The sequence below is a fragment of the Balaenoptera physalus genome (assembly GCF_965194825.1).
Source record: "Balaenoptera physalus genome assembly, chromosome: 5".
In the NCBI taxonomy this organism is placed as follows: Eukaryota; Metazoa; Chordata; class Mammalia; order Artiodactyla; family Balaenopteridae; genus Balaenoptera; species Balaenoptera physalus.
This window is the reverse complement of record NC_138884.1, coordinates 89,848,765-89,858,394: the sequence shown is the minus strand read 5'-3', so window position 1 is coordinate 89,858,394 and position 9,630 is coordinate 89,848,765.

Genomic DNA, 9,630 nt, shown 5'->3' with positions numbered 1-9,630 from the left:
ACCCTTCCTCCTCCCCATGTCCTCAAGTCCATTCTCTATGTGTGTGTCTTTATTCCTGTTCTGCCTCTAGGTTCTTCAGACCCTTTTTTTTCCTTTTTGTTTTAGATTCCATATATATGTGTTAGCATACGGTATTTGTTTTTCTCTTTCTGACTTCCTTCATTCTGTATGACAGACTCTAGGTCCATCCACCTCACTACAAATAACTCAATTTCGTTTCTTTTTATGGCTGAGTAATATTCCATTGTATACATGTACCACATCTTCTTTATCCATTCATCTGTCAATGGACACTTAGGTTGCTTCCATGTTCTGGCTATTGTAAATAGAGCTGAAATGAACATTGTGGTACATGACTCTTTTTGAATTGTGGTTTTCTCAGGGTATATGCCCAGTAGTGGGATTGCTGGGTCGTATGGTAGTTCTATTTGTAGTTTTTAAAGGAACCTCTATGCTGTTCTCCATAGTGGCTGTAAATTGATACAATTTACTTTCCCACCAACAGTGCAAGAGGGTTCCCTTTTCTCCACACCCTCTCCAGCATTTATTGTTTATAGATTTTTTGATGATGGCTATTCTGACTGGTGTGAGATGATACCTCATTGTAGTTTTGATTTGCATTTCTCTAATGATTAGTGATGTTGAGCATCCTTTCATGTGTTTGTTGGCAATCTGTGTATCTTCTTTGGAGAAATGTCTATTTAGGTATTCTGGCCATTTTTGGATTGGGTTGTTTGTTTTTTGATATTGAGCTGCATGAGCTGCTTGTAAGTTTTGGAGATTAATCCTTTGTCAGTTGCTTCGTTTGCAAATATTTTCTCCCATTCTGAGGATTGTCTATTCGTCTTGTTTGTGGTTTCTTTTGCTGTGCAAAAGCTTTTAAGTTTCATTAGGTCCCATTTGGTTATTTTTGTTCTTTTTTCCATTTCTCTAGGAGGTGGGTCAAAAAGGATCTTGCTGTGATTTATGTCATAGAGTGTTCTGCCTATGTTTTCCTCTAAGGGTTTTATAGTGTCTGGCCTTACATTTAGGTCTTTAATCCATTTGGAGTTTATTTTTGTGTATGACGTTAGGGAGAGTTCTAATTTCATTCTTTTACATGTAACTGTCCAGTTTTCCCAGCACCACTTATTGAAGAGGCTGTCTTTTCTCCATTGTATACTCTTGCCTCCTTTATCAAAAATAAGGTGACCATATGTGCATGGGTTTATCTCTAGGCTTTCTATCCTGTTCCATTGATCTATATTTCTGTTTTTGTGCCGGTACCATACTCTCTTGATTACTGTAGCTTTATAGTATAGTCTGAAGTCAGGGAGCCTGATTCCTCCAGCTCCATTTTTCTTTCTCAAGATTGCTTTGGCTATTTGGGGTCTTTTGTGTTTCCATACAAATTGTGAAAAATTTTTTTCTAGTTCTGTGAAGAATGCCATTGGTAGTTTGATAGGGATTGCATTGAATCTGTAGATTACTTTGGGTAGTACAGTCATTTTCACAATGTTGATTCTTCCAATCCAAGGACATGGTATATCTCTCCATCTGTTTCTATCATCTTTAATTTCTTTCATCAGTGTCTTATAGTTTTCTGCATACAGGTCTTTTGTCTCCTTAGGTAGGTTTATTCCTAGGTATTTTATTCTTTTTCTTGTAATCGTAAATGGGATTGTTTCCTTAATTTCACTTTCAGATTTTTCATCATTAGTGTATAGGAATGCAAGAGATTTCTGTGCATTAATTTTGTATCCTGCTACTTTACCAAATTCATTGATTAGCTCTAGTAGTTTTCTGGTAACATCTTTAGGATTCTCTATGTATAATATCATGTCATCTGCAAACAGTGACAGCTTTATTTCTTCTTTTCTGATTTGGATTCCTTTTATTTCTTTTTCTTCTCTGATTGCTGTGGCTAAAACTTCCAAAACTATGTTGAATAATTTCTCTGTTTCTTAAACAGAGTGTGTGGAACTTATTTTAGTCTTTCCTTATTACTCCACTATTATGTAAGAAAATCACTGCAGATTTAATAATCTCTTGTGAGATACGTATTTAGCATGGTCATACTATGAATCTTGGATTCCTGAAAAATCCTCTAATGATGGCTTCTTTACCTGTTTTTCTTGCTTCCAGTTCACAAAGGTGAATTTCACTTCTTGGTAATAGAACATAGAACTTCTCCTAGATCCATGACTAAATCAAATATCATATCAATGTCTTACCCTCCGGGAAATCTTTTTCACTATTTCTATTACTTTTAAAACTTGAGACTAGCATTTAAAACTTCCTATTTTTTTCATGAAGAATTTAATGAAATACAAACACTGCTTCAAATTACTTTAACTAGTATTGTTCCAAGTTTTGTTTTGTTTTTGTTATTATCAGAGCAAAAACATCTGGACCTAAATTTAACTGAAAGCCCAACATTGAAAGCTTTGGAGTTAATGGTATCCAAGATGCAATCTGATATCAATATTTTGATTATTGTACTATTTCTATTGTCTTGATTTCTATTTTCTTGATCAAAAGAGGTCAAATTTTGATATGGTGAGGCCTAGAATCCACCTCAGTTACTGTGGAGTATAAGAAGCCAAGGTTTTCACCATGTAGTGACTGATAAAGAAGCAAGCAGATGCAGTCCATAATTGATAACTATGTCTGTTAATAGCAAATAAAGGAAGTGGACTAAAACCACAGTGTTTTCAATCAGACCAAAGGCTTACACTGATCTCAGAAATTTCATTTACAATATCTAGACTGCTGGGTTTCAATTTTGGCAACTCTATATAGTTTAAAAAGATTGGAGAGCAAATTATTCTGAACAGTACTTGAGACATAGGAGATCAGTTAAATGGCTGCTTTCCTATTGTTTTCTTTTTGGTATTACTTAAAGGAAATCATAAAATCCTTTGCTTTTCTCAATAAATCAGTGTGTGGAAGACAGATGTTTATGTGGACAAGGTAAACCATCTGGCCAAGAGTTTTCATTGTGGGAAAGATTTAATTAGGAATTAAATTATTTTAGGGCCATAATGGTAATCAGACTTCCTATTTCTTCTTGAGTCACTTTGGGTAATTTCTTTCTTTCAAGGAAGTTGTCCATATGTAATAGAGTGGCTAACACTAATTTGGTCTAATAGCTTATAAAACTCAACCCTCCCACTTTGCTTTCTGCCCCATATCTATGCAAGTTGATATGAAAGCTCAGATGAAAGCTGGATTTTGTTGACATTATCTACTATTTCTGTTTCATTGATTTCCATTATTATCTGTACTATTTCCTTTTTTTCCTTATTTAAGGGTTTATTTGTCTCCTTCTTCTGACATATTAAGATGGGTGTTTACATCATGTATCTAATAATTTTATCTTTCTAATTTGAAAGCATTTGAATAAGAATAATAAGTTGTGGCATTTGAAGTAACTAATCTTCCCTGAAAACCACTTTAGCTGCATCCCCAAATTTGAATAGGTTATGTGTTCATTTTCATTCAGTTTCAAAATACTTTCTAATTTCCCTGTGATTTTGCAATTAAAAGTTATTGTTGTGGTGGTGGTGAAGGTTTATTTATTTTAAAATGTCTTGGGTTTTTCTAGAGATTTTGTAATTAAATAATGTTATGGACAGAAACATCCTTTATATGATTTTTTAAATGTTTAAAATTTGTTGATACATGTTTTATGACTCATGGTTTAATTTGTTGAATGCTCTATTAATATTTGAAAATAATATGTTATCTTTTTTAATGGAGTGTTCCATAAATCATTTTAATTGATTTTTTTCAATTATTTTATATTTATATTTATTAACATACTCAACATGTCCAATCATCATTTATTTATGTCAATCTCTATTTCTATCTGTATCATTTCCCTTTGGCCTGAGAATCTTTTTTTTTTTTTTCAACATTTATTATTAAAAAATCTTAAAGTCCTACTTTTCCTTAACATATATTGAATTGCAGAACTATTGGTGACAAATTCTCTTTGCTTTTATTTTTGGAAATATTTTTCTTTGTTTTAAAGGATAGTCTCACTGGATATAATATTCTATGTTGACAGTATTTTTTGTTTGTTTTCTTTCATCACTCTAAGGAAGTTGTTGTATTGTCTTCTGGTTTGCATAGTCTGGAGTCATCCCTATATGTGTTCCTCTGTACAAAAAAAAAATCTATTTTTCATTTCTTTAAAGACTTTATCACTTGTTTTTAAAGCAATTTTATTGTGATATGTTTTGGTGCAGAATTTTTAAATTTCTTTTTTGAATGAGTTCCTTGATATTTATGTATTTGTGGACATATTTTTCAATGAATTTGGGAAAGTATCACTCAGTATTTTTATAAGCACCTACACTCATATGTTAGATCATTCAATATCAATCCACAGATCATTGAGGCTCTTTTTTTAAAGCTTTTTTTTTCATTCATTTTTCTTTCTCTGCTTCAATCTGAATACATTTCATTGCTATGTTTTTAAATTCCCTGATACTCATTTATGCAGTGTTTAATCCACTGTCATATGCAGTAAGGTTTTAAATTCAGATATCATATTTTTTACCTCTAGGAGTTTTACTTGAGTCTTATTTTATATTTTCCATTTATTTTCTCATTATGTTCATTTTTTCCTTTAAGTACTTGTAAATAGTTTTTTACAGCAGTTTTAACATCTGTGTCTGCTAATTTCTTATTCCTAGTTTTCTAAGGACTGAATTTTATCTCGATGATTTTGCTTTTTGTTATGTCTATTGATATTTGATTAGATGCTAGAGTCTGTAATTTTGCTTTTCTGAATGTCTTTATCAATGTATTGATAAAGTTTTTTTTTTAATCTGTATTATTTGTTAGGTTAAATAAGAATAACCCATTTAAAAAATATTTCCACTACTTCCTATTAATACAAAGATGAGAATAAAAACAAATAAAAATTCATCACATCAAAATATCCCTCACAGTGTGAGATTTTTCTACCAAGTAAACAAGTTGTGCCATTTTCTAGGAGTTTACTGTTACAAGTTTATTTAATTGCTAAGAAGTGAAGTTTCATTTCTCAATAAGGAGCAGTTCAGGGCCACTTGGACATCCAAAATCAGTTTATTATTGTTTTCTGTAAAGCTCAATTTCTCTAATAAGTTGCAGGGAGTCATTGCCCAAAAATTGTCAGAACCACCACTGCAACTTCTAGGCCAGGAAATTAGGTAATTCTCTCCTAGAGGAATTTTTTTTTTTTTTTTAATGCAAGGCAATACATGAAGACTTAAAGGGTTTCTCACAAAACACATTAGAAAGTTTGAGTCTTGTACAGGAGATACTTTCTCAGGGAGTGTTGGAGAAAGGAATACTCTCAGTTTTTGAACATGCAAGTGGGAGAGTTGTCCCTCTAGTGAAATTGGTGGAATAAGAACAAGGGAGGCCTAGAATATAGCTCTTATCCAAACTCTGTGAACCCAGTTGGATATATGGATTGAGATCTGTATATCACTTATAGGAGGCATTAGTAACTGGAGTACACCAAAGTGAGAATTCCTAGCATTGTAACATCTTGAAAATTTTTACTGCATTTATTCTGCATAACATTTGTGGGTAAAATTTGATCAAAAACCTCATATTTTTTCTTCTGGAGCCCTTCATCTACTATGTATACTGCCTCACAACCTATCCTAAACCCCTACTCTTTGCCATTTCAGAGGAGAAAAACCTCATTCTCTCCCTGACTTTGATGACATTTTAGCTACTGTATAAAGCAGAAAAGGGGCATGGGGCATGCCATATATTAATGGACTTAATTTAGTTGGAGCGAGGGCAATATTAAGGCAGGAGAGAAGGATGTTAAGATGGGTACAAACATAGGTAAATATTCCTCATCTCATTGCTTCTTTAAATTAGGTCTTATATAAATTATGTTTTTTTGTAAATTCAGAGGTTCAATTATCTATTGGGAATAAGGAGGAGAAAAGGAGAAATTTAGTAGATAAAATTTGAAATAGATGTTGTGGAAAATGGGAGATTAAAGTAAATGAGAAATATAGTAGGATTGCCAAACATTTTTGATAGTCTATTAGAGTCGTTAATCATTAATTTAGAGTAGAACCAATTTTCCTCATATATTACTTTCTCTCAGTGTTCTCTCATCTTCTCAGGTAAACTGTCCAACACAATGACACAAAGACACAGCAAATGAATATTAAAGTATGGGTTCAAATTGACTTCTTTTCATTCTATCCCATATGTTTAACAACTTTGTACTAAAATATATGTGTATATAACATATATGTGTATATACTTAGAAGTTACAGCCCTTATAGTGAAGAGTATTATTAAAGTATGTTAATCTTATATCAATTAATAAAAAAACCTAGACACATTTAGAAACTCTTACCATCCATCAAGTTTTCTTTAGTACACCTTCCTTTATATACATTAAATTCTAAAAATGCTTTTTACAAAAACAAAATATTTTATAATCCTTCTTACCTTTAAGGTTTAATGTTTACTATTGGAGTTACAGAAAAATTATGAAAATGCTTGAAACTGCACCAAAGACAATGGCTGCAAAAGCTTGTTATTGAAATGGAGCAATGGGTTGAAAAAAAAAAAAAAAGAATTGAAAATCAATCAGCGTCTCTTTCTCTCCACCTTCCCCCAGGCTTGTGGAAGATAGAGTTTGAGAATTACCTACCCTTTCTTTAACATGTTTTGTATAGCACGTATGAAAAGAAATCATCTGAATATCACTATGAATTATTTATTCTCTCTAATCCAAATTTAAACTGAGACCAACTATAATTTACCTAAAAATACTAAGAACTGGTGAGTCATAAATTACACAAAAATCCCATGTAAATGTGAATACTTTTAAAAAAGAAACCTATCGGGGGTGGGGGGGGCACTGTGGAAAAGACTTCTAAACAAATGTCAGCAAATTTTTGACTAGAGGAGGGATTGATAAAAATGGAATACTCAAAAGCATTTTCCAAAAGCAGATGGAGATTCAAATTAATAAAAACCAAAACTATCTATTAATTAGAACTCTACAATAGAAAATAAATTGCTTTGCAGAATTCATACTCCCAGCTAACCAAAATATTCATGCAGGAGCCAGAGAAACTGGCTGGAACCTTTAAAGTAGATACCTGCTTTAGATAAGAGTTGAGAATAGAAAATCAACACTAATACTTCATGCCTTTCTAAATTGAGTTTTCAGTAATGAAAAATGATTCTGGAATATCAATGTCCATGTAGGGTATAGAAAAAAACTTTAAGAGGAAAAGACTTACAGCAGGAAAACCAACAAAAATGCTAATTGTTATTTAAGTTAATTATTAAGTCATTAAAAATAATCATGTCCCCAGATTTGGAAATCTGAATTGTGATCACAGCTTTGTGAAAATCAGTCATGTTAGTGTATTATTGATGGTTTGAACTCCCAATTATGAAAGGCTCAGAAGACAGCTAATGGCTCCTATCACATGAATTTGTAGAGAAAATTAAATATAATACTTAATGAAGCATAGAGGCTATTAGTTCTATTACCTATAATCACTTGCAGAAAATGAAAAAGAGGATTAGTTTGGTGTTCCTCCAAACCCTCAAGTGACATATAGCAAGGTCAACTGGAAAGGATGAGGAAATATTAGAATGTTGTGAACAGACAGTAATAGCGTTGAATTGTAAACAGAAACAACCCTTAAAAAGAAGGAAATATAATTCTACTTAGGACATTCTTTTTAAAGAGAGTACATATTCAAAGATTACCATGAATACTTCCATGATTTCAGACATAAGAAAAAATAGCATCATGACTTTAATTTTATCTTGGGTCATTCTAAACTTTATATTACTTAAAGAAGGTAAAATGGATAGTATATTAGTCAAGATTCTCCTGAGAAATAGAACCAATAGGAGATATACAGATCTTCCTTGACTTATGATGGGGTTACATCCTAATAAGGCCATCATAAATTGAAAATATTGTAAGTCAAAAATGCATTTAAGGGCTTTCCTGGTGGCGCAGTGGTTGAGAATCTGCCTGCCAATGCAGGGGACACGGGTTCGAGCCCTGGTCTGGGAAGATCCCACATGCCGCGGAGCAGCTGGGCCCGTGAGCCACAATTACTGAGCCTGCGCGTCTGGAGCCTGTGCTCCGCAACAAGAGAGGCCGCGACAGTGAGAGGCCCGCGCACCGCAATGAAGAGTGGCTCCCGCTTGCCACAATTAGAGAAAGCCCTCGCACAGAAACGAAGACCCAACACGCCAAAAATAAATAAATAAATAAATAATTCTTTAAAAAAAAAAAATGCATTTAATACATCTAACCTACTGAACATTATAGCTTAGCCTAACCTACCTTAAACGTGCTCAGAACATTTCCATTACCCTGCAGTCGGGCAAAATCATCTAGCACAAAGCCTATTTCATAAAAAAGAATATCTCATGTAATTTATTGGATACTGTACTGAAAGTGAAAAACAGAATGGTTATATGGGTACAGAATGAATGGGTTTGAGTGTATCATTTGTTTACCATTGCGATCACATGGCTGACTGGCAGCTGCAGCTCACTGCCAGTGCCCAGCATCATGAGAGTAGCATAATGCATATTGCTAGCCCAGGAAAACATCAAATTCAAAATTCAAAGTACAGTTTCTACTAAATGCATATCATTTTTGCATCTTCATAAAGTTGAAAGATCGTTAAGTCAAGGATCATCTGTTTAGATATCTCCAAGTATTAATAAATATATTTATTTATAATTGGCTCACACAATTATGAAGACCAAGAAGTTTCATGATCTGCAGTCTTCGAGCTGGAGAACCAGGAAAGCCAGTGGTGTAATTCAATCTGAGACCATAGTCTCGAGAACCAAGATGCCTATGTCTGAAGGCAGGGGAAGATGGATGTCTCTACTCAAAGAAAGATCGAATTTGCCCTTCTATCACCTTTCGTTCTATTCAGACCCTGAATGGATTGTTTGATGCCCATCCACATTGGTCAGAGTGATCTCTTTACTTAGTTTACCAATTCAAATGCTAATCTCTTCCAGAAACCCCCTCACAGACACATTCAGAAATGTTTGACCAGCTATCTGGGTGCCTCTCAGTCCAGTCAGGTTGATGCATAAAATCACATCATAGGTAGTTAAGTCAGAACATAGACTTTTAATCTGGATCAACCTGAATCGAACTCATGTCCTAGTACTGGGATGCTGGCCAATTGAATACATCTCAATAGATCACTTTTAAACAATAATGATGGTAACTTCTATAAAATGAGAATAATAAAGTGTTTGAACTGACACCTTTATTGAAGAGACAATAAAGAGACTATAAAAGTCATCTCAGCAATAAATAACAAGCAAGTTTCATCTTTATTGGGAACTCTAAATAATTGATACTGATGGCCCAGAGCATTGTATGGAAAGTTTGAGTCACTATTGAAACTTAACAATGAAAAATATAATCATCAATTAACAGTGTCTGTCCTGGACACAGGATAGGAAGGTGTGTGTACTATGGATTTACCAATCCCAGTCTCTTGTAAGGGTCTCTCTCCTTTGAAACTTCTCACCTCTGTCTTACAAAACCAAAAACTGAAACCTAGAGAGATCATATGTCTGATAAGAAGGAATGTGGGACTAGCTGTTAAT